Raw genomic sequence first — 25,618 nt, 5'->3', positions numbered from 1 at the left:
AGCCAGCTGACGATCTACCCGCCCTAGATCCATCCATCGAACAAGCTCTGGATGAAGAAGAAATCGAGGAAGACATCGACCAAGCCGCAGCCGAAATAAGCGATACTGAAAAAACACCATCGGCTTCACCTAAGCAGGCTCCTCCATTCCCTTCTGCTCCAGCTCAATTGGCAAGGGTAAGCAACTTTCTCTGTCCACTTTTGCAGTCATTTACTTTATAGCCGATTCCTCACAATTTTAATAAATATAGAGAAAGAAAATTGCCGTGAGGAAGAAATCGGTTACTCCAACCCCTAAACCAGCTCCACCAGTAAGATACTTCTATCATCTCATTAACTGACTTGGGCTGATTATATCTAACATTTATCCCTTTGGCAGCCTCCTCCTCCTTCTTCCCCTCTTATGCAGGTAGAATCAGGCGGCCGCACTCCATCGGCTGCAGGTAGTCATCATGTTGAAGAGGAGGAACAATTAGCTGCACCTACTATTCCAGTAAGTTTTATTAACATAAACTTGAGATCGGCCAATCATATCTTGATCCTTAATCATCCATGATATTGTCTCTTGCAGGTCTTAGCCGATCTATTCTCCTTTGACATCAAAGATTACCTCGATGAAACAGAAGAAGACACCACCAGTAAAGCAACAGCTCTCCTGTCTGATGATGTGAAGAAAACACTCGAAGACATCTCCCATCGGCTAGGAGCATCACTAGATAACCTGGTGACCAACTGTGGCTCGATCCGGGCAAGATTTGCAGATATCCAAGCCTCTCTTCCGGACGAATTAGTCGATGCTCTTACTCCAGCTGTCTACCTCGAGCAGCATCAATTCAAACTGGAGAAAGCCAGGCAGAGGTTAGCCGATCTCCGGGAACACAAGGACATCGAGGCTACAATCCAAACCAATCGACAGCTTGTTCATGAAGAGAAAGCCAAGCTTGATCAGTTATCTGAAGGCCTGATCAAATCCAATATTGATCGGCTTGAAGCTCGCAAGATTGAACTCTTGGCACAACTTCAAGAATGCAATGCTGAACTGGATCTAGAGCACAGGAAGTTAGCCGATCTCCTGCAAGCTGTCGAAGAGCAGAAGGCAAGGCTAAAATCGGCAATCAAGAACGTTGCTGAGATGACTAAATCCTTGAAAGTCATTCCTGGAACCGATGCTCAAGACGCCCAAGCCATCGAAGAAATAAATCAGATTAGGCAAAGGGCTATATCGGCTATCCAGCGATACTTGTCTCAGTGATTTCCATGTAATAGTCTGTAAGAAACTGTTGTAATCGGCTAAGACACAAAAATTTGCAAAAATTTGCAATTTTCTATGTATGTGCCCCCGTAATTTTACAATGTTGAAAACATTGACAAAATTATAGAAATGACTAAGGGCGATATAACAATATCGGCCATTCGTACATCGGCAAACCACAACCGATTACAATAGTGAAAAGCAACTAAGGGCGATATAACAATATCGACCATCCCAAGGCGATGCAAACACATCGGCTATCATGCATCGGCAACACTAGCCGATCATGCATTAACCCAAACACTGGGATAATACTTCTTCAAGTATTTGCCATTTAGAGCTCGGCCATAAACTTCTCCATCTAGTCCTTGCAACATGTATGCTCCCTTAAACACCACCTTATGAATTTGGAACGGTCCTTCCCAATTCGGCGACCACTTGCCGAATTTGCTATCCCGAGTCCCAATCGGCAGAATCAACTTCCATACAAGTTCACCTTCCGAAAAGTCCTTAGGTACTACTTTCTTATTATAATGCCGGGCAACTCGCTCCTTATCCCTAGTAACCTTTGCAAGGGCTCGTAGCCGTGATTGAACCAGATCTTCCCTTTCATCGGCCATAAGGTTATAATACTCATTGGCTGTTAAAGTATTTTGCAACTCTGTTCTCCTCGAGCCGATCCGAACTTCCCATGGTAAAACAGCCTCATGACCATAAACAAGTTCATAAGGAGGAACCTGTATCGATCCATGACAAGACATCCGATAAGACCACAATGCTTCAGCCAGTCGAGTATGCCATTGCCGAGGATAATCAGAAATCTTCCTCTTAATCAACTTGATCAAACTCTTATTAGATGCCTCGGCCTGCCCATTAACTTGTGCATAATACGGTGAAGAATTCAACATTTTAATTCCCATACTATCGACAAACTGAACAAATTCATTGGATACAAAAATTGAACCTTGATCAGTCGTAATAGTTTGAGGGATACCAAATCGATAGATTATATGCTCTTGAACGAACTGTATAGCATCCCCAGAATCAACTTTCTTTAAAGGAATAGCCTCTACCCACTTGGTAAAATAATCGGTTGCTGTCACGTCCTGATAAATTCATCCCGAAATAAAATTCATTTTCTAAAAGGAATAATAGAATTAATTAAAATTCGGAAAGAAATTGGCAAACACTAAAATACGTGCAAGAAAAATTCAAATGTGGCCCGGAGATTTTTTGTTAAATTCTCCTTGGTCTAAAAGGAGCCCTCAAATTTTACTTGAATTTTCAGAGCACTGGAAATAATTATTAAACAACAACAACAATTATCAAAGTCTATTAAAAAGAAAATCTAAAAACAACCCTCCCTCCTCCTTTGGGCCAAGCCCAGCCCGAAGTCCTTCCCTCCTCCCTCTCTTTCTCTCCCTCTCCTTCTCTCCCTCCTCTTGGGCCTCCTCCCCTCTCGGCCCAGCTCCCTTTCCCCCCCCCTCTCTCTCCCGGGCTGCCTCTTGCCCCCCCCTCCTTCCTCCCGGCCTGCCTCGGCCCAGCCGCTCGGCCCAAGCCGCCTCCCCCTCCCCCCCCTCCTGGGCCGGCCGCCCGGCCCAACCCGAGCGGCGCCCTCCCGCCCGAGCGCGCACGTGCGCGCGCTGACCGCGCGCCCCGCGTGGGGCCCACGCGTCAGGCCGCCGTCGCCTTCTTCCTCCAGCCGCCGCCCGGCTTCTCTCTCTCCCGTGAACCCTAATCCCTTCCTCCCTCAAATCCACGCGATTCAAGCATGGGATTCCCAAATTGATTGAGGGGAATTAATCCCCTTTCCCTCCTCTCTCTTTCCCCCTTAATTTCCCCTTGAATGGTGCCTTCAATCCTCGGGAACGGACGCGCCAAGTCCGGCCACCAACCATTGCCGCCGGCCGCCATTCCCGTCGACGTTTGTCACGTCCTGATAAATTCATCCCAAAATAAAAATCATCTTCTAAAAGGAATAATAGAATTAATTAAAATTCGAAAAGAAATTGGCAAACCTTAAAATACGTACAAGAAAAATTCAAATGTGACCCGGAGAATTTTTGTTAAATTCTCCTTGGTCTAAAAGGAGCCCTCAAATTTTAGTGGAATTTTCAGAGCACAAATAATAATTGAAAAGAAATAAACAAAGTTGAAAAGGTTTATAAAAAGAAAAACCCTAAAAGAAGTCTTCTTTCCCCCCCCTTCCTCTCTTGGGCCGGCTCGGCCCAACACTCCCTCTCTCTCTCTCCTCTCCCGCGGCCCATCGGCTCCCCGCGCGCGCGCGCGCCGCTGACAGGCGGGCCCGCCCGCCACTCTCGCTGACAGGTGGGACCCACCTGTCATCTCCCTCCTCTCGCCGCGCCCGCCGCCAGCGCCCGTGCCCTAGCGCCGCCGCCGCCGCGAATCCCGCCGCTCCCGTCCGCCCCGCGTGCAATCAAGAGGGGGGAATTAATCCCCGCGTTCCCCTCCCCCGTTTCCCCCTCTTTCCCCTCTCTCTCTCCCTCGGATTCGTTCGAATCAAGCCCGTAATCGTCGCCGGCGCAATCAATGGAGCCGAATCTTCCGCGCGCGATTCCTCCCTCTCCGGCCGCTCTTTCCTTCCCCCGGCGCTATTTAAACCCTCCCCGAGCTCCGCTCTTTCGTTTCCGCCGCTCGCCGCTCACTCTCGCCGTCGGAATCGTGCTCGCGCCGTAGCACCTTCTCTCCGCCGTCGCCGCCGTGCTTCGGTTAGCCGCCGCCGCCGCTCCGCTCCTCCTCCCGACTCGGCGACACCTCCCTCGGCATCGCCGCATCGCCGTCGACCTCGTCCGCGCCTCCGTTTCGCTCGCCGACCGTCGGAGCACCGTCGTCATCGTCATCCCGAGCCGCGCCGCCGTCTCCCTCCGCTCCGGCCGCCGTTCTCGTCGTCGTCGTTGTCCCGGGGTGAGCCGAGGACCGCCGTTCGCCTTCCCCCTTCCCTCCTCTCTCTCGGGCGCCGCTCCGCCGCGCCGATGGTCGCCGGCGGTGACCATCGGGGCGCGGGCGCGTCGCTCCCGTCGGCCGCGCCGGCGAGGCCGCCCTCGGGCGCGCCCTCGCGGCTGCCAAGTGGGCCCGGCCGTCAGCCGCCCGCGCCCGCGGGTGCGGCTGACGCGCGGGACCCACGGCGCCGACCGCCGCCAGCCGCGTGCGCCCGGTCCACCGTGGACCGTGGGGCTGACGCGTGGGCCCCACTCCCCGTGGACCCGGTCCGCGCGTCCCCTCCCTCGGCTGACGCAATAATCCGTTTTTTTTAATTAAAATTTAAATGAAGAAATTCGCAAATATCCATTTAAAGAGCATATAAACTTCAAATGGCCATATCTTGGCCATTTGAACTCGGAATTGGACCGTTCAAGTCTCTAATTTTTCCTTAAGAAGTAAAGAACCCATTTTTGTGCTTTGTTCCTGCTTGTTGTTTGGAGTTTATTAGAGTAAAAGTCTTTTTCTTTTTCCGTTGGTCGTGTAGACGCCGCAGCTTCGGAAGATCCGCTCTTCGTGGAAGTTGAAGCCGTCGTTTGGGAAAGCGAGCAAGGCAAGACACATCATCTTGATCATATTGAATCCCATTTTATAAAATTATGTTGATTTAAATTATTGCATTATCGCTTTATTTAAATTCCCGCGTTGTCACTGTTTTATTTAGCCATGCCTATTTACCTTTGTTACGACCATATTATTATTGTTATTGTTATTGTTATTACCTTGTTCACCCTAGATTAAACAAAACCTCAACTAGTGGACACTCTACTCATGGTTCCACTAGTATGAACTTAGGTAGATGCTTCGCTGGTTAATTAGGCAACATTAGGTGGTTTTTACAACTTTAGACTTGGGAAATTCTCATATCATTTGGACACTGTGGAATTGTTGGATTATGATGGAATTGGACATACACCTCTCTTCCTCTTTCAAAACCCCTAAAACCTGTTTTCGGTGGGGTTTGGGTGCATGCCAGTTATGGGAAGTAGCACCCCGGCCACTATAAGGACTAAAGCTCGGGCCTCTGTTGCAAAGCACTACCGTACTTCCACATGTCTAATGGGTAAGGCTTAGTTTGTGGCTCAGTCTAGTCATAAACAAAAGTACACGGATTGGAGATGGATGAAGTCGGGCTTCGATGGACATTCTCCAGGGCAAATGAAGGCTACACGAGCTGCGGCCCGGTAGTCGAGATGTCATACGGCGGAGGGTTGGTGCCCAATGCTAGGGGCTCAGTTCTACCTGCCTGTCCCGGGTATCCCGGCCGTAGGTAGGATTGGGTCGGTACTCTTGTCTAAGGCTAGGATGGGTTGGAAACTATGTCACGTCTTCCGTCCGTATACCGTGGTGGTATGTGGCACGTGGCAACACGTGAGGGAGAGGTGTCTTGTGGGTAAAGATGTACACCTCTGATCAGAGTAAATCTATTCGAATAGCCGAGCCCTCGGATATGGGCAAGCCTAGCAATGTACCCAGGTCAGTGTTTCAATTCTTAAAATTTGCTCAACAACTAAAATATGGAATGGTTGGCCTGGGTTGGCTTGGGACGAGCTGGGACCCAGGTCGGGTTGCCAGTTCGGTCCAATTCATCGTAGGCCTTGGGTTAAGGCAGGTTCGTGAGGGTTCACGGCCTTGTTTAATAACACTGTGTAGCTCTAGGATCGTCTTTATAAAATAGCTTTGGGCAACTAAGTGACTTTTAAATGCTGTTTACTGCAAAACTGAACCCCTATATTATTATCTCCTTGTACTCCCTTGCATTAATCATGCATTCTCCGGTGTGGCTTGCTGAGTACTGTGGTTGTACTCATTCTTGCTCAATCTTTTCCCTCTTCAGTAAGAGAAGCTTTGGAGGAGAGGTCTTAGGTGGAGTCCTGGCTTATACCCCAGTTGAGCGCCTGTGAAGATGGAGCCGTAGGCCCGCTAGTCCGCTGCTGTTTATTTTTGATGGTCAGGCCTTAAGTGCCTTTGTAATAATGTAAATATTATCGATATAATAAAGATGTGTCTTTTATATCATGTTTGTATGGTGTACCCCGGCTTTTCCTGGGACGGGGATTAATACACTAGCGTTCGGGAAAAGGCAATTTTCCCGGTCGCGACAAGCTGGTATCAGAGCCATCTCGACTGTAGGAAAAGCCAAGTGGATAAAACCTAAGGACATATTTTATAAATAAAAATTATTTGCGAAAGTTCCTCTTTTCTCCTTCCCCCAATGCTTTTTGCAAAAGGTTTACTCCGTTCTTCCTTCTTCGGATTTTCAACTAGTACTAGATGGTCAGGTCAGTGAAGAAGAGGACATCGTCAGTTGTTTGCCGAAGTTCCAGAAGACTGCAGGATCTGCGAGTGAAGTGGAGGAAGCAGTGAAGCCGGCTGTGAAGCAGGAGTGAAGATCTTGGAGAACCCGTCGCAGAACCTAAGCCACCCTCTAGTGTTTCGTTTGTCGTGTGTTTCCTTGCTTGTGTGTGTAGCGCGTGGTTTGCATCGGTGGGTGGTGATGTAACCATGCTAGGTTGTTTGCTTAATCAACTTGCAGAATAAGCCTAACATACATCATAACAGCAAAAGACTTAGATCTGTTAAGGTCCTATCCTTAGTTTCTAATCTGTCTCTCCCCTTCGTTTTCCCTCTCTCCCTCTCCAAACCTTTGCAACAGATGGCTGACAATGAGAAAGGCAATAAGGTCAGGAGTCAGGACATTGGTACCTCAAGCTCCCGAGTGAATGAAGCACAAGACACCAGTTGTGCGGCAGTGGTCCAACACCTGATTAACCAGAACAAATTGCTTATAGAGATACTACAGCAGCATCGGATGCCAATTTTGAACCCGAGTCAGATGCAACCTCAGGTGCAGTTGGAGGCAGTCCAAGCACTCACACCACAAGTCAGCGCACCGCCAACATCCCAGAAGGCCCCTCATGCCATGCCACATGTTGACCCAAAAGAAGCAAGTATCATCTGTTTTATGTGTGATGAGCAAGGGCACTACGCAAGGAACTGTCCTCAGCAGAAAAGAAAAGCACCAATGCGAACCGAAGGTGAAGTTCGTAAGATGATCATTACCAGCACAGAATGGCCTCCACCAGGAATGACAAGACGTCAGAGAAGAAACACCTTCCGAGGTGCACCACAGTTGACAGAGCATCTTTTAGCTAATGGAGGTAGAGTGTCTGATAGTGAAGATTCAGATCAAGTCTCCTCAGAAGATGAAGATGAGAAATCTCCCCAAGGTTTCAACCAGGATAAAATGGAACGTAAGGCATGCTCTCGTTGTGGAGAAATCGGACATGTTGCCAGCTCGTGTGCCTCTACATGCGTTCATTGTGAGGAAGACCATCCACCCGACAGGTGTCCAACGAGCAGGATCACTTGTTTCTTTTGTGAAGGAACTGATCATGTACCAAAAGATTGTCAATTCAGTTTTCTGCTGACGAAGAAGATGGCTAACCAACCCGCCGGTTTCAACGGAGAGAAGCATCAAGGCAACACCAATCCTCGCCAAGATTACAGTTTCAGCCTAACTCCAGTGCCAGGACAGAGGAATCAAAATGAGAAAAGAAAATGCCGAGTCCGGGAAGATATCTGTTGCTTCAATTGTCAAGGAATGGGTCATTTCGCCGACAAGTGCCCAAAACCGAGAAACATAGCTGCCGGCACGTCAGTCCACGCAACTCCCTGCAATCAGAAGCTTGCTCCTCAACGAATGGTCATCCATGCATCCCGAAGCAGTCCTATAGCCCGCGTTGCAACAGCTCCAATTCCAATGAGTGCACTACCACAAGGTGTCAATGCTCAATTTCAGCCCCAGCCACCAGTTGACAAGACAGATGCCAGTATCTGCGTTGTACCTTTGGAAGCTCCAATACAGCAGCTGAGAAATCAAGTACAAGATGAAGAACCCGAGTGTAAGAAAGTTATTGTTTGTCACAACTGCAGTGGAGAAGGGCATTACTCCAAAAAACTGTCCCCGACCTCCACATTTTCGCCAATTTACACGAAGCAGACATTCCAATCGTATTGTGGTCACTGGAGCAAACGCCGTACCCGTAAGGCCTCGTGTTAATCAGAACCCATAGCAGAAACAATGCACCAATGCTCCACCTGCTGCACCTGACTCGGCAATAAATCTTAGCAACCATTCTCTGCAACGACAGCCTCAGCAAAGAATTGTCGTAGATGGAAGGAGTTGTGTCTCTCCCCGACCTACTCCAGGCCGAGCCAAGGGCAATCAACCTCCGGAGGGCGATACCAAGCAGAAGACCGTCATCCGCTGCAACCAACAATCAGAAGGAAGCTTCTCCTGTGAATGATAGCATTATGCAGTCCTATCACATCATCACAGAACCAATCAAGGATGCAGTCACTAGAACAATGCCAGCTATATCTCTCCAGAATCAAAATGAGCAGCCATGTTTGTGGTTTTCAGTCCGCTACTTATCATGGTGTAATCGAAAGTTTGCAGCAATCATGAAATTCATAAATATAATCATGTCTGTAAACAGTGAGCTTGCTATGTTTAGAGATGATTCATGTTGAGGATACAATGTACCGATGTTAAGCACCGTCCCTTTTCGTTTAAGGCAGTGCCTCGTATTCATGTAATGAGGGAGAAATGTGTAATACAGACAAGTTCCATGAGGATTCGTTTGAAAGATGCGGATATGTGATCATGTGTATAATTGTTTACTGACATAGGAGACCTAGGGTCTCATTTCAGAGGAACTGTGTTCCAACCTCGAGTTAATAACCAACCTGTTGATGGAAAAGAAAACCAATTAAACTGTGTTGGGTTAAAAAGCCAACGAGACAGTAGTTGAGGATAGGAGTTCGGATACGCCTTTTACAGATCAAGATAAGGATTGTTGGAGGAAACCCCGAAGGGTACTCGTCATGCCTCTACGTTGATAAGATCGGATATACCTGCCAACAGATAAGGAGATCCAGGAGACATCAATATTTGAGAACATAATAGTCGATGGTTGGTAATTAGTTTACCTGGTATCAGAACAAGGTCAAAGGTGATGTGGCAGAAGAACAATTTGGATGCTCCCCATCTCGAGGAAGCACTAAAGATGACCATCGGCAATTAAACCCTAGTGGTATAGATACAGATAGCAGGCAATGTATTTCCCTGAAGGTAGTCAGTGCAGCTTTTTGACGAACCACATCAAGGTTTCACCGAAAGGCAGCAAGCCAAAGGACCTCATCGTCCCCAGAAGCGTCCGCAATCCACATTAAAGAATACCACCTGTTAGAGATAAGCCGAAAGAAGATTGATAAAAGGGATTGGCAAAGATGCTCTCTAGCATGAAAGAAGTAGGCCGAAAGGTGATTGATAAACAGAAGCATGCTCTGCATCGCTCACGGAAGACCCCTGATTGTAATTGCCCCGCAACAGTCACCTTGTCATTAAGTAAGCAAGATGACCTAGGTAAAAGTGTTTCTATGAAGGCAAAGAGTGAAATCTTCCACTCGGTATCAGATGCTACACGGAGTGAAAAATGCAAGCACCGGTTACCAGGCAACGCCACGTCCTGGGAGATGATCCAACGGGAAAGAACTCATCAAGGTTAAAGGTGTAAAGGAATACGTTGAGTGCTAACTGATGACAACATGAAGAGAATAGCGGAAAGTAAACTGAACATAAAGAAAGTGAATCTGAGTTGCTTGTTTGTGGGAGCTATTCCCAGTTATGAACCAAGTGATATGTTCGAAGATAGTCTACAGAGGTCAGATTAAGATCACCTCTAACAACGAAGCTTCAGATCTGGCAGGATCACGATCAGACAATAAGAAGTCCAGCAGTAAGACTAGTTGGGGAGACGTCAAAGTATGTCAAGTGGGATAAATTGGTTCTCTTGGGAAGCATAACTTGTAGTTAGAGTGGTTGACCCTCGCATCGCATAGCAGAAGTACCTAGCACCGGAGACCAGGAAAGCTAATATGAGACAGTTGATGGCAAGTTAGAAGTGAATGACAAGCATGATATTCTTATGATGACAAACATAGTATCCTAGTAATGACAAGCTAGTGTTGACGCATGACGTGAAGTGGTAACTTGTCTGAGGTTGACTCCGAAGATATGAATCATGAGAAGTTCTGGAACGGAAGCATCACTGAACTACCGCAACCTAGTCTGAGTCAGCCAAAAGGTGCATCCTGGTCCAAGTCAGGTGAAGAGAAGATTCCATCCGCAACAGGAGGTCAAGCCAAGCAGTTCCGAGTGGTAAAGTTTTGCTGGAAGTTCGTCAAGACGCAACGGAAGAAGTCAGACAAGAAGAGAAGACCGCCCAACCTATCTTCTTGCTAGCCTCCTCGAATCTCGGGGACGAGATTCTTGTAAGGGGGGTGGATTTGTCACGTCCTGATAAATTCATCCCAAAATAAAAATCATCTTCTAAAAGGAATAATAGAATTAATTAAAATTCGAAAAGAAATTGGCAAACCTTAAAATACGTACAAGAAAAATTCAAATGTGACCCGGAGAATTTTTGTTAAATTCTCCTTGGTCTAAAAGGAGCCCTCAAATTTTAGTGGAATTTTCAGAGCACAAATAATAATTGAAAAGAAATAAACAAAGTTGAAAAGGTTTATAAAAAGAAAAACCCTAAAAGAAGTCTTCTTTCCCCCCCCTTCCTCTCTTGGGCCGGCTCGGCCCAACACTCCCTCTCTCTCTCTCCTCTCCCGCGGCCCATCGGCTCCCCGCGCGCGCGCGCGCCGCTGACAGGCGGGCCCGCCCGCCACTCTCGCTGACAGGTGGGACCCACCTGTCATCTCCCTCCTCTCGCCGCGCCCGCCGCCAGCGCCCGTGCCCTAGCGCCGCCGCCGCCGCGAATCCCGCCGCTCCCGTCCGCCCCGCGTGCAATCAAGAGGGGGGAATTAATCCCCGCGTTCCCCTCCCCCGTTTCCCCCTCTTTCCCCTCTCTCTCTCCCTCGGATTCGTTCGAATCAAGCCCGTAATCGTCGCCGGCGCAATCAATGGAGCCGAATCTTCCGCGCGCGATTCCTCCCTCTCCGGCCGCTCTTTCCTTCCCCCGGCGCTATTTAAACCCTCCCCGAGCTCCGCTCTTTCGTTTCCGCCGCTCGCCGCTCACTCTCGCCGTCGGAATCGTGCTCGCGCCGTAGCACCTTCTCTCCGCCGTCGCCGCCGTGCTTCGGTTAGCCGCCGCCGCCGCTCCGCTCCTCCTCCCGACTCGGCGACACCTCCCTCGGCATCGCCGCATCGCCGTCGACCTCGTCCGCGCCTCCGTTTCGCTCGCCGACCGTCGGAGCACCGTCGTCATCGTCATCCCGAGCCGCGCCGCCGTCTCCCTCCGCTCCGGCCGCCGTTCTCGTCGTCGTCGTTGTCCCGGGGTGAGCCGAGGACCGCCGTTCGCCTTCCCCCTTCCCTCCTCTCTCTCGGGCGCCGCTCCGCCGCGCCGATGGTCGCCGGCGGTGACCATCGGGGCGCGGGCGCGTCGCTCCCGTCGGCCGCGCCGGCGAGGCCGCCCTCGGGCGCGCCCTCGCGGCTGCCAAGTGGGCCCGGCCGTCAGCCGCCCGCGCCCGCGGGTGCGGCTGACGCGCGGGACCCACGGCGCCGACCGCCGCCAGCCGCGTGCGCCCGGTCCACCGTGGACCGTGGGGCTGACGCGTGGGCCCCACTCCCCGTGGACCCGGTCCGCGCGTCCCCTCCCTCGGCTGACGCAATAATCCGTTTTTTTTAATTAAAATTTAAATGAAGAAATTCGCAAATATCCATTTAAAGAGCATATAAACTTCAAATGGCCATATCTTGGCCATTTGAACTCGGAATTGGACCGTTCAAGTCTCTAATTTTTCCTTAAGAAGTAAAGAACCCATTTTTGTGCTTTGTTCCTGCTTGTTGTTTGGAGTTTATTAGAGTAAAAGTCTTTTTCTTTTTCCGTTGGTCGTGTAGACGCCGCAGCTTCGGAAGATCCGCTCTTCGTGGAAGTTGAAGCCGTCGTTTGGGAAAGCGAGCAAGGCAAGACACATCATCTTGATCATATTGAATCCCATTTTATAAAATTATGTTGATTTAAATTATTGCATTATCGCTTTATTTAAATTCCCGCGTTGTCACTGTTTTATTTAGCCATGCCTATTTACCTTTGTTACGACCATATTATTATTGTTATTGTTATTGTTATTACCTTGTTCACCCTAGATTAAACAAAACCTCAACTAGTGGACACTCTACTCATGGTTCCACTAGTATGAACTTAGGTAGATGCTTCGCTGGTTAATTAGGCAACATTAGGTGGTTTTTACAACTTTAGACTTGGGAAATTCTCATATCATTTGGACACTGTGGAATTGTTGGATTATGATGGAATTGGACATACACCTCTCTTCCTCTTTCAAAACCCCTAAAACCTGTTTTCGGTGGGGTTTGGGTGCATGCCAGTTATGGGAAGTAGCACCCCGGCCACTATAAGGACTAAAGCTCGGGCCTCTGTTGCAAAGCACTACCGTACTTCCACATGTCTAATGGGTAAGGCTTAGTTTGTGGCTCAGTCTAGTCATAAACAAAAGTACACGGATTGGAGATGGATGAAGTCGGGCTTCGATGGACATTCTCCAGGGCAAATGAAGGCTACACGAGCTGCGGCCCGGTAGTCGAGATGTCATACGGCGGAGGGTTGGTGCCCAATGCTAGGGGCTCAGTTCTACCTGCCTGTCCCGGGTATCCCGGCCGTAGGTAGGATTGGGTCGGTACTCTTGTCTAAGGCTAGGATGGGTTGGAAACTATGTCACGTCTTCCGTCCGTATACCGTGGTGGTATGTGGCACGTGGCAACACGTGAGGGAGAGGTGTCTTGTGGGTAAAGATGTACACCTCTGATCAGAGTAAATCTATTCGAATAGCCGAGCCCTCGGATATGGGCAAGCCTAGCAATGTACCCAGGTCAGTGTTTCAATTCTTAAAATTTGCTCAACAACTAAAATATGGAATGGTTGGCCTGGGTTGGCTTGGGACGAGCTGGGACCCAGGTCGGGTTGCCAGTTCGGTCCAATTCATCGTAGGCCTTGGGTTAAGGCAGGTTCGTGAGGGTTCACGGCCTTGTTTAATAACACTGTGTAGCTCTAGGATCGTCTTTATAAAATAGCTTTGGGCAACTAAGTGACTTTTAAATGCTGTTTACTGCAAAACTGAACCCCTATATTATTATCTCCTTGTACTCCCTTGCATTAATCATGCATTCTCCGGTGTGGCTTGCTGAGTACTGTGGTTGTACTCATTCTTGCTCAATCTTTTCCCTCTTCAGTAAGAGAAGCTTTGGAGGAGAGGTCTTAGGTGGAGTCCTGGCTTATACCCCAGTTGAGCGCCTGTGAAGATGGAGCCGTAGGCCCGCTAGTCCGCTGCTGTTTATTTTTGATGGTCAGGCCTTAAGTGCCTTTGTAATAATGTAAATATTATCGATATAATAAAGATGTGTCTTTTATATCATGTTTGTATGGTGTACCCCGGCTTTTCCTGGGACGGGGATTAATACACTAGCGTTCGGGAAAAGGCAATTTTCCCGGTCGCGACACACGTGCCACATACCACCACGGTATACGGACGGAAGACGTGACATAGTTTCCAACCCATCCTAGCCTTAGACAAGAGTACCGACCCAATCCTACCTACGGCCGGGATACCCGGGACAGGCAGGCAGAACTGAGCCCCTAGCATTGGGCACCAACCCTCCGCCGTATGACATCTCGACTACCGGGCCGCAGCTCGTGTAGCCTTCATTTGCCCTGGAGAATGTCCATCGACGCCCGACTTCATCCATCTCCAATCCGTGTACTTTTGTTTATGACTAGACTGAGCCACAAACTAAGCCTTACCCATTAGACATGTGGAAGTACGGTAGTGCTTTGCAACAGAGGCCCGAGCTTTAGTCCTTATAGTGGCCGGGGTGCTACTTCCCACAACTGGCATGCACCCAAACCCCACCGAAAACAGGTTTTAGGGGTTTTGAAAGAGGAAGAGAGGTGTGTGTCCAATTCCAACATAAGCCAACCATTCCATGGTGTCCAAATGATATGAGAATTTCCCAAGTCTAAAGTTATAAAACCACCTAATGTTGCCTAATTAATCAGCGAAGCATCTACCTAAATTCATACTTGTGGAACCATGAATAGAGTGTCCACTAGTTGAGGTTTTGTTTGTCTAGGGTGAACAAGGTAATAATAATAACAATAACAATAATAATATGGTCATAACAAAGGTAAATAGGCATGGCTAAGTAAAACAGTGATAACGCGGGAATTTAAATAAAGCGATAATGCAATAATTTAAATCAACATAATTTTATAAACTGGGATTCAATATGATCAAGATGATGTGTCTTGCCTTGCTCGTTTTCCCACTCGACGGCTTCGACTTCCACGAAGAGCGGATCTTCCGAAGCTGCAGCGTCTACACGACCAACGGAAAAGAAAAAGGCTTTAACACTAAATAACTCCACATAACAGCAGAAACAAAGCACAAAAATGGGTTCTTTACATCTTAAGGAAAAATTAGAGACTTGAACGGTCCAATTCCGAGTTCAAATGGCCAAGATATGGCCATTTGAAGTTTATATGCTCTTTAAATGGATATTTGCGAATTTCTTCATTTAATTTTCAATTAAAAAATCGGATTATTGCGTCAGCCGAGGGGGCGGGCGCGCGGACCGGGTCCACGGGAAGTGGGGCCCACGCGTCAGCCGCTCGGTCCACGGTGGACCGGGCGCACGCGGCTGGCGGCGGTCGGCGCCGTGGGTCCCGCGCGTCAGCCGCACCCGCGGGCGCGGGTGGCTGACGGCCGGGCCCACTTGGCAGCCGCGAGGGCGCGCCCGAGGGCGGCCTCGCCGGCACGGCCGACGGGAGCGGCGCGCACCCGCGCCCCGATGGTCGCCGCCGGCGACCAACGGCGCGGCGGAGTGGCACCCGAGAGAGAGGAGGGAAGGGGGAAACGAAGGGGACGGTCCACGGCTCACCCCGGGACAACGACGACGACGAGAATGGCGGACGGAGCGGAAGAAGACGGCGGCGCGGCTCGGGATGACGAGGGCGACGGTGCTCCGGCGGTCGACGGGCGAAGCGGAGCGGCGGACGGGGTCGGCGGCAACACGGCGAAGCGGACGGAGGTGTCGCCGAGTGAGGAGGAGGTCCGGAGCGGCGGCGGCGGCGGGACGGAGCTCGGCGGCGACGGCGGAGAGAGCGGAGCACGGCGCGAGCACGATTCCGACGGCGAGAGCGAGCGGTGAACGGCGGAAACGGAAGAGCGGAGCTCGGGCAACGATTTTATAGCGTCGGAAGGGAGAGAAGGCGGCCGGGGAGGAAGGAAACCGGCCGCGGAGATCTCGGCCGCCATTGATTGCGCCGGCGACGAATGCGGGCACGATTCGAACGAATCCGAGGGAGAGAGAGAGGGGGAATCGGGGGAAACGGGAGAGGGAATCACGGGGAGTGATTCCCCTCTCTTTAATGCGCGCGGGGACGGCGGGATGCGGCGCAATCCGCGGCGGCGGCGGCGCTAGGGCACGGGCGCGGCGGCGGGCGCGGCGGGAGGAGGGCGATGACAGGTGGGTCCCACCCGTCAGCGAGAGCGGCGGGCGGGCCCGCCTGTCAGCGACGCGCGCGCGCGGGGAGGCCGATGGGCCGGGGGAAAGAGAGAGAGAGAGGGAGGGAATGGGCCGTGCCGGCCCAAGAGGGAAAAAGGGGGGGGAAAAGAACTTCTTTTAGGATTTTCTTTTTATAAAACCTTTTTACTTTGTTTATTTCTTTTCAATTATTATTTGTGCTCTGAAAATTCCACTAAAATTTATTTACGCATTTTAGGCTTTTAGGAAATATACAAAAATCCTCCAAGCCTCATTTGACTTTTATCTTTGCACCTTTTAATTGTTGGAGGCTTTCACATTGAATTTTACTTATTCTTTTGCACAATTTCGAGGATGAATTTTAGAGTCGATTTGGGACGCGACAGCCGCCGCCGCTCCGGACTTCCTCCCGACTCGGCGACCCCTCCATCCGCTTCGCCGTGTTGCCGCCGACCCCGTCCGCCGCTCCGCTTCGCCCGCAGACCGTCGGAGCGCCGTCGCCATCGTCATCCCGAGCCGCGCCGCCGTCTTCTTCCGCTCCGTCCGCCATTCTCGTCGTCGTCGTTGTCCCGGGGTGAGCTGTGGACCGTCCCCTTCGTTTCCCCCTTCCCTCCTCTCTCTCGGGTGCCACTCCGCCGCGCCGTTGGTCGCCGGCGGCGACCATCGGGGCACGGGTGCGCGCCGCTCCCGTCGGCCGCGCCGGCGAGGCCGCCCTCGGGCGCGCCCTCGCGGCTGCCAAGTGGGCCCGGCCGTCAGCCGCCCGCGCCCGTGGGTGCGGCTGACGCGCGGGACCCACGGCGCCGACCGCCGCCAGCCGCGTGCGCCCGGTCCACCGTGGACCGAGCGGCTGACGCGTGGGCCCCACTTCCCGTGGACCCGGTCCGCGCGCCCCGCTCCCTCGGCTGACGCAATAAATAGGTTTTTTAATTAAAATTTAAATGAAGAAATTCGTAAATATCCATTTAAAGAGCATATAAACTTCAAATGGCCATATCTTGGCCATTTGAACTCGGAATTGGACCGTTCAAGTCTCTAATTTTTCCTTAAGATGTAAAGAACCCATTTTTGTGCTTTGTTTCTGCTGTTATGTGGAGTTATTTAGTGTTAAAGCCTTTTTCTTTTCCGTTGGTCGTGTAGACGCTGCAGCTTCGGAAGATCCGCTCTTCGTGGAAGTCGAAGCCGTCGAGTGGGAAAACGAGCAAGGCAAGACACATCATCTTGATCATATTGAATCCCAGTTTATAAAATTATGTTGATTTAAATTATTGCATTATCGCTTTATTTAAATTCCCGCGTTATCACTGTTTTACTTAGCCATGCCTATTTACCTTTGTTATGACCATATTATTATTGTTATTGTTATTATTATTACCTTGTTCACCCTAGACAAACAAAACCTCAACTAGTGGACACTCTATTCATGGTTCCACAAGTATGAATTTAGGTAGATGCTTCGCTGATTAATTAGGCAACATTAGGTGGTTTTATAACTTTAGACTTGGGAAATTCTCATATCATTTGGACACCATGGAATGGTTGGCTTATGTTGGAATTGGACACACACCTCTCTTCCTCTTTCAAAACCCCTAAAACCTGTTTTCGGTGGGGTTTGGGTGCATGCCAGTTGTGGGAAGTAGCACCCCGGCCACTATAAGGACTAAAGCTCGGGCCTCTGTTGCAAAGCACTACCGTACTTCCACATGTCTAATGGGTAAGGCTTAGTTTGTGGCTCAGTCTAGTCATAAACAAAAGTACACGGATTGGAGATGGATGAAGTCGGGCGTCGATGGACATTCTCCAGGGCAAATGAAGGCTACACGAGCTGCGGCCCGGTAGTCGAGATGTCATACGGCGGAGGGTTGGTGCCCAATGCTAGGGGCTCAGTTCTGCCTGCCTGTCCCGGGTATCCCGGCCGTAGGTAGGATTGGGTCGGTACTCTTGTCTAAGGCTAGGATGGGTTGGAAACTATGTCACGTCTTCCGTCCGTATACCGTGGTGGTATGTGGCACGTGGCAACACGTGAGGAAGATGTGTCTTGTGGGTAAAGATGTACACCTCTGATCAGAGTAAATCTATTCGAATAGCCGAGCCCTCGGATATGGGCAAGCCTAGCAATGTACCCAAGTCAGTGTTATAATTCTTAAAATTTGCTCAACAACTAAAATGTGGAATGGTTGGCCTGGGTTGGCTTGGGACGAGCTGGGACCCAGGTCGGGTTGCCAGTTCGGTCTGAATCATCGTAGGCCTTGGGTTAAGGCAGGTTCGTGAGGGTTCATGGCCTTGATTAATAACAGTGTATAGCTCTAGGATCGTGTTTACAAAATAGCTTGAGCAACTAAACGTCTTCAAATGCTGTTTACTGCAACTCTAACCCCTTATATTATAATTCCCTTGTACTCCCTTGCATTTATTCTGCATTTGTGGGTGTGTCTTGTTGAGTACGGTGGTTGTACTCAGTCTTGCTTAATTTTCCCAAGCCCAGATGAGGAGCTCCTTGAAGATGAAGGCTTCGGTGTCTAGCTCGTGCCTGCCGTCAAGCGCCTGTGGTCTTCGCCCTAGTCTTCCGCTGTTTTTCGTTGTCTTTGTGTGCTGGGCCTTCGCTGCCCGTGTAATAATTTTATATACGCTTCCGCTTGTTAAACTCTGAATTGTATCAACTTTTGGTGTACCTTGCCTCCTGGGACAAGGATTAATGCACGCACGTAAGGAATGCCCGTTGGGTTATTTCCGGTCGTGACAAGTTGGTATCAGAGCCTCCCTTGACCCTAGGACGAGCCGTAGATCCCAAGCCTTAGCAATATTTTCAAAAATAAAAATCCTTTATTATTTGTGAAAACCCGCTATTCTCTCTTTGTCTTGCTGCTTCACTTATCATCAAAATCTGATCTTTCAAATGTTGCTTTTCTTTTTGTTTGTAGATGGCCGGCAGCGTTACCCGTCGTGGTTTGGACATGACTGGCTTCGTCTTGGAGCTGCGGGGCATGTGCGTGGTCTTGGGGTATCCACATGGAGTGGATTACCAGGCCAGGCCGCTCCCGGAGCAGGAGGGTGAGGATGCAGAGCCTCACGCTGGTTGGGAGGTCACTGCAGTGATCCTCTCCGGCTCTCCCGAGCGGACTTCGCTGGCAGTCACCGCGGGTGGGGATTCCTTCCCCGCCGCTTGCCAGAACGCCGCTCTCCTCGCCATCGGCACCCTTCACCAGCGCTACCCGGACGAGTTGCAGCACTCGCCCTACCGCTACCACCCTCGTCGCGGAGGAGCCCGCGACTACGCCACCTTCCGAGACGCCAGCTCGGAGCATGACGCTACCGTCGTGCATCTGGCACGCATGGTGGAGGCATACGACGCAGCTCGTATTGACTTCCATCAGATGGTGCGCCGTGGCATGGTGGAGAACAACATGAAGATCCTGGAGCTGCGCCAAGAGAATTTGCAGCTCAAGAAGGACCTCGACGCGTTGGAGGCGCAGCTGCATCAGCTCAAGATCGCCCAGGGAGAGGACAGCCGTCCCAAGCGTCGCCGCGTCTGCCGCAGCCAGAAGATCACCGCCCGCAAGAGCACCTCCAGGCCCGAGCTTGTTCGTCAGTCCCTGGCGTGGACCTGCTTCGTCGAGACCCCTCGTGCCGAGCCTGCGCCCGTGGTTCCTCAGGAGGGGGAAGCCTCCGGCGTTGGTAGCTCGGAGGGTGCGCTGTTGCTCACCTTCCGTCCTGGCCCGTCGCAGCGGTAGACGAGCAGTTAGTAGGCTTGCGCGTGTGTTTTTCCTCGTTTGTCTTTTTGAGTCGTGTGGGGCATGGTTACGCCGGTGTGTGGTGTAACTATGTCGGGGCCTGTCTTTATTTGTTTGCCTAAGCAACTTGAACATTAATGAACCAATTTAATAGCAGTGATAAATTCAAGATTTATAGTAGTCGTGGGTGGTTAGTTTTAATCGTCAGCTCTCCTTCTCTGTTTGCTGGTTCTGTGTGGGGTTTTCAGATGGTGACGACCAGGAGAAATGTTAACACCGGTGAAGGCAACCAACCCGAGGGCAGCAACCCCAACCCCCAAGGCAACCCACCTCCACCACCACCACCAGACACCAACGCCATTCTCACCCAAATCCTCGCCCAGCAAGCCAACATGATGAATGCTTTCCTCCACCACCTCCAAAATCCGCCACAACAGAATGCTCCACCACCCCCTCCCCAACACTCCAAACTCGCCGAATTCCTCCGCATCCGCCCACCCACCTTCTCTAGCTCCAACAATCCCGTAGATGCGTTGGATTGGTTGCATGCCGTGGGGAAAAAGCTAGACACGGTGCAGTGCAGCGATGAGGAGAAAGTCGTCTTCGCCGCCCATCAGCTGCAGGGGCCCGCATCTCTCTGGTGGGACCACTTCCAGGCTACGCAGCCAGAAGGGCAACCTATTACTTGGACTCGCTTCACCGCCGCTTTCCGGAAAACCCATGTGCCCGCCGGAGTCGTGGCTCTTAAGAAAAGGGAATTCCGAGAGTTGAAGCAAGGCAGCCGCTCCGTGATGGAGTATTTGCATGAGTTCAACAATCTAGCCCGTTATGCCCCGGAGGATGTGCGGGAAGATGAGGAGAAGCAAGAGAAGTTCTTGGCAGGAATGGACCCTGAGCTGTCCGTTCGTCTAGTCTCTGGGGACTATCCTGATTTTCAACGACTGGTGGACAAGAGCATCCGCTTGGAAGCCAAGCACAAGGAGCTGGAATCGCACAAGCGCCGCTTGGCGAATTTCCGCAATCAGCAGGGTGCTAACCAGAGGGTCCGCTACACCAATCCCTACCCAGGGGGATCCTCCTCGCAGCAGCAGCAGCAGCAGCAGCAGCAACCTCGCTCCGCGCCTCGACCTCAATTCGTGGTGCGCATTCCACAGCCGCAGCAGCAGCAGAATCAGCAAGGGACTCGTGCACCCCGTCCTCCTACGCCAACTGTGCAGCCTGTTCAAGGTCGCAGGGACGCTCAAGGTCCGCAGCGGCTGTGCTTCAACTGCTTCGAGCCCGGGCACTTTGCGGATAAATGCCCGAAGCCAAGGCGTCAGCAAGGCCAAGTGCCTCCCCGCTCCAACAACGGCGGGAAGGATGTCATTCGGGGCCGTGTGAATCATGTGACGGCCGAGGACGTGCTGACAACTCCAGACGTCATCGTTGGTACGTTCCTCGTTCATTCCATCCCTGCTACCATTTTGTTCGACTCTGGAGCTTCCCACTCGTTTATATCTGTGCCATTCGTGGGGAAAAATCAGTTGGGGGTAGAAAGGCTTAGAAACCCTCTGCTCATCACCACCCCTGGAGGGGTTATGACAGCAAAGTATTATAGCCCTGCCGTCCCTATAGAAATTCAGGGGATTCCTTTTCCCTCGGATCTGATTCTGTTAGACACAAAGAACTTGGATGTGATTCTTGGGATGAATTGGTTGGCTCAATTCCAAGGAGTAGTGGATTGCGCGAGGCGCACTGTCACTCTGTACCGAGGACCGGAACAGCCGGTTGTTTTCTTTGCACCTCCAACCTCTGTCAGAAGTTCAGAACTTCATCAGATAGGTCTGTCAGAAATCCCCATAGTCAGAGAGTTCGGAGACGTGTTTCCGGAAGAACTACCTGGTATGCCGCCCAAGCGAGAGATTGAGTTCCGGATATATCTTGCTCCAGGAACCACTCCTCTGTACAAGCGACCCTACCGTATGGCAGCAAATGAACTGGCCGAAGTTAAGAAACAGTTGGAAGAGTTGAAAGAAAAGGGGTATATACGTCCGAGTACTTCCCCTTGGGGTGCTCCTGTGATTTTTGTGGAGAAGAAAGACAAAACGAAGAGGATGTGCGTTGACTACAGAGCTCTCAATGAAGTCACCATCAAAAACAAGTACCCTCTTCCCCGGATCGATGATCTGTTCGATCAGCTTAAAGGTGCCACTGTATTCTCCAAGATTGATCTTCGTTCCGGATATCACCAATTACGTATTCGGGAAGAAGATATTCCGAAGACCGCATTCACCACGCGATATGGACTGTATGAATTCACGGTGATGTCGTTCGGCTTAACCAATGCTCCTGCCTTCTTCATGAACTTAATGAATAAAGTGTTCATGGAATACTTGGACAAGTTTGTTGTGGTTTTCATTGATGACATTCTGATATACTCACAATCAGAGGAAGACCATCAGCACCATCTCCGTCTGGTACTGGGAAAGTTGCGGGAACATCAATTGTATGCCAAGCTCAGCAAGTGTGAGTTCTGGTTGTCCGAAGTCAAATTCTTAGGGCACGTGATATCTGCTAAAGGAGTTGCTGTGGACCCCGAAACAGTGACCGCCGTCACCGATTGGAAGCAACCCAAGACAGTCACTCAGATTCGCAGTTTCTTAGGTTTGGCAGGATACTACCGGAGATTCATCGAGAACTTCTCCAAAATCGCTCGACCCATGACACAGTTGTTGAAGAAAGAAGAGAAATTTGTGTGGAGCCCGCAATGCGAGAAGGCGTTCCAAACTCTCAAAGAAAAGCTGGTTTCCTCGCCAGTGTTAATCTTGCCGGATACTCGCAAGGACTTCATGGTGTATTGTGATGCTTCGCGCCAAGGATTGGGGTGCGTGCTCATGCAGGACGGTCATGTGGTAGCCTATGCTTCACGTCAGCTACGACCTCATGAAGGCAACTACCCTACACATGACTTGGAGTTAGCAGCGGTGGTTCATGCTCTAAAAATCTGGCGGCACTATCTCATTGGGAACCGCTGTGAAATATATACTGATCATAAGAGTTTGAAATACATCTTCACCCAGTCGGATCTGAATCTTCGGCAAAGGAGATGGTTAGAACTCATCAAGGATTATGATGTGGGAATACACTATCATCCTGGTAAGGCCAACGTGGTTGCCGACGCTCTAAGCCGAAAGAGCCACTGCAACACTCTCAACGTCCGAGGCATTCCACCCGAACTTAACCAACAGATGGAAGCCCTGAACCTAAGCCTAGTTGGTCGCGGATTCTTGGCTGCGTTGGAAGCCAAGCCTACCTTGCTCGATCAAATCCGCGAGGCTCAGAAGAATGATCCGGACATGCATGGACTCCTCAAGAATATGAAACAGGGTAAAGCCGCAGGTTTCACAGAGGATGAACACGGAACCCTATGGAACGGAAAGCGGGTATGCGTTCCAGATAACCGAGAACTTAAACAGCTGATACTTCAGGAAGCTCACGAGAGTCCTTATTCCATTCACCCAGGCAGTACCAAGATGTACTTAGACTTGAAGGAGAAATACTGGTGGGTCAGCATGAAGCGGGAAATTGCAGAGTTTGTGGCTCTATGTGATGTGTGCCAGCGTGTCAAGGCAGAACACCAACGACCGGCCGGACTTCTCCAACCTCTCCAAGTGCCGGAATGGAAATGGGATGAAATTGGGATGGATTTCATCACCGGCCTTCCAAAAACCCAAGGTGGATATGATTCTATATGGGTAATAGTGGATCGATTAACCAAGGTAGCTCGATTCATTCCTGTGAAGACCACCTATGGAGGGAATAAACTAGCGGAGCTCTACTTCGCTAGGATCGTGAGTCTCCATGGCGTTCCCAAGAAAATCGTATCTGATAGGGGAAGCCAATTCACCTCTCACTTTTGGAAGAAGCTCCAAGAAGAGCTGGGTACTCGATTGAATTTCAGCACCGCCTATCACCCGCAGACCGATGGACAGACCGAGCGTCTAAATCAGATCCTAGAAGATATGCTCCGCGCATGTGTCCTAGATTTCGGGAAGACTTGGGATAAGAGTCTCCCCTATGCCGAGTTCTCCTACAATAACAGCTATCAAGCCAGCATACAAATGGCACCCTATGAAGCGTTGTACGGGCGCAAATGCCGGACACCGCTATTGTGGGACCAAGTTGGAGAAAGCCAAGTGTTCGGGACTGATATCCTGAGAGAAGCTGAAGCTAAAGTCAGAATCATTCGGGATAATCTAAAGGTGGCACAGTCTCGGCAGAAAAGTTATGCAGATAACCGTCGCCGTGATCTGGAATTCGCAGTGGATGACTTTGTGTATCTTCGGGTCACGCCATTGCGAGGTGTGCACAGGTTTCAAACGAAAGGGAAGCTTGCACCTCGGTATGTGGGTCCCTTCCGTATCGTTGCTCGACGCGGAGAAGTCGCCTACCAGCTGGAGTTGCCCGCCTCCTTGGGCAACGTGCATGATGTGTTCCATGTGTCGCAACTCAAGAAATGTCTTCGAGTGCCATCCGAGCAGGCCGACTCAGAGCAAATCGAAGTTCGCGAAGACTTGACGTATGTGGAGAAGCCAGTGAAAATCCTGGACACCATGGAGCGCAGGACCAGGAACCGGGTAATCCGTTTTTGCAAGGTCCAGTGGAGCAACCACGCCGAAGAAGAAGCTACTTGGGAGCGCGAAGACGAACTGAAGGCAGCCCATCCCGATCTCTTCGCCAGTTCTTCCGAATCTCGGGGTCGAGATTCCGTTTAAGGGGGGTAGGTTTGTCGCGTCCCAAATCGACTCTAAAATTCATCCTCGAAATTGTGCAAAAGAATAAGTAAAATTCAATGTGAAAGCCTCCAACAATTAAAATGTGCAAAGATAAAAGTCAAATGAGGCTTGGAGGATTTTTGTATATTTCCTAAGAGCCTAAAATGCTTAAATAAATTTTAGTGGAATTTTCAGAGCACAAATAATAAGTGAAAAGAAATAAACAAAGTAAAAAGGTTTTATAAAAAGAAAATCCTAAAAGAAGTTCTTTTCCCCCCCCTTTTTCCCTCTTGGGCCGGCTCGGCCCATTCCCTCCCTCTCTCTCTCTCTTTCCCCCCGGCCCATCGGCCTCCCCGCGCGCGCGCGTCGCTTACAGGCGGGCCCGCCCGCCGCTCTCGCTGACGGGTGGGACCCACCTGTCATCTCCCTCCTCCCGCCGCGCCGCCGCCGCGCCCGTGCCCTAGCGCCGCCGCCGCCGCGGATTGCGCCGCATCCCGCCGTCCCCGCGCGCATTAAAGAGAGGGGAATCACTCCCCGTGATTCCCTCTCCCGTTTCCCCCGATTCCCCCTCTCTCTCTCCCTCGGATTCGTTCGAATCGTGCCCGCATTCATCGCCGGCGCAATCAATGGCGGCCGAGATCTCCGCGGCCGGTTTCCTTCCTCCTCGGCCGCCTTCTCTCCCTTCCGACGCTATATAATCGTTGCCCGAGCTCCGCTCTTCCGTTTCCGCCGCTCACCGCTCGCTCTCGCCGTCGGAATCGTGCTCGCGCCGTGCTCCTCTCTCTCCGCCGTCGCCGCCGAGCTCCGTTCCGCCGCCGCCGCCGCTCCGGACTTCCTCCCGACTCGGCGACCCCTCCATCCGCTTCGCCGTGTTGCCGCCGACCCCGTCCGCCGCTCCGCTTCGCCCGCAGACCGTCGGAGCGCCGTCGCCATCGTCATCCCGAGCCGCGCCGCCGTCTTCTTCCGCTCCGTCCGCCATTCTCGTCGTCGTCGTTGTCCCGGGGTGAGCCGTGGACCGTCCCCTTCGTTTCCCCCTTCCCTCCTCTCTCTCGGGTGCCACTCCGCCGCGCCGTTGGTCGCCGGCGGCGACCATCGGGGCGCGGGTGCGCGCCGCTCCCGTCGGCCGCGCCGGCGAGGCCGCCCTCGGGCGCGCCCTCGCGGCTGCCAAGTGGGCCCGGCCGTCAGCCGCCCGCGCCCGTGGGTGCGGCTGACGCGCGGGACCCACGGCGCCGACCGCCGCCAGCCGCGTGCGCCCGGTCCACCGTGGACCGAGCGGCTGACGCGTGGGCCCCACTTCCCGTGGACCCGGT

At 51.4% G+C, this 25,618-nt stretch overlaps 2 long non-coding RNA genes across 2 annotated transcripts; both read left to right on the top strand.

Moving 5' to 3' along the window:
* The first annotated feature begins 3,750 nt into the window (after nt 1–3,750).
* Nucleotides 3,751–6,315, top strand: LOC136356827 (uncharacterized). The gene is made up of 3 exons (XR_010741852.1): nt 3,751–4,176; nt 4,739–4,804; nt 6,089–6,315. It is a non-coding gene; the product is annotated as an uncharacterized lncRNA (long non-coding RNA).
* A 4,863-nt stretch (nt 6,316–11,178) lies between these two features.
* On the top strand, nt 11,179–13,743 carry LOC136356840 (uncharacterized). The gene is made up of 3 exons (XR_010741869.1): nt 11,179–11,604; nt 12,167–12,232; nt 13,517–13,743. It is a non-coding gene; the product is annotated as an uncharacterized lncRNA (long non-coding RNA).
* Nucleotides 13,744–25,618: the final 11,875 nt, after the last annotated feature.

This window comes from Oryza sativa, chromosome 6 (genome assembly GCF_034140825.1).
Source record: "Oryza sativa Japonica Group chromosome 6, ASM3414082v1".
NCBI lineage: Eukaryota > Viridiplantae > Streptophyta > Magnoliopsida > Poales > Poaceae > Oryza > Oryza sativa.
This window is presented reverse-complemented; position numbering and strand designations above follow the sequence as displayed.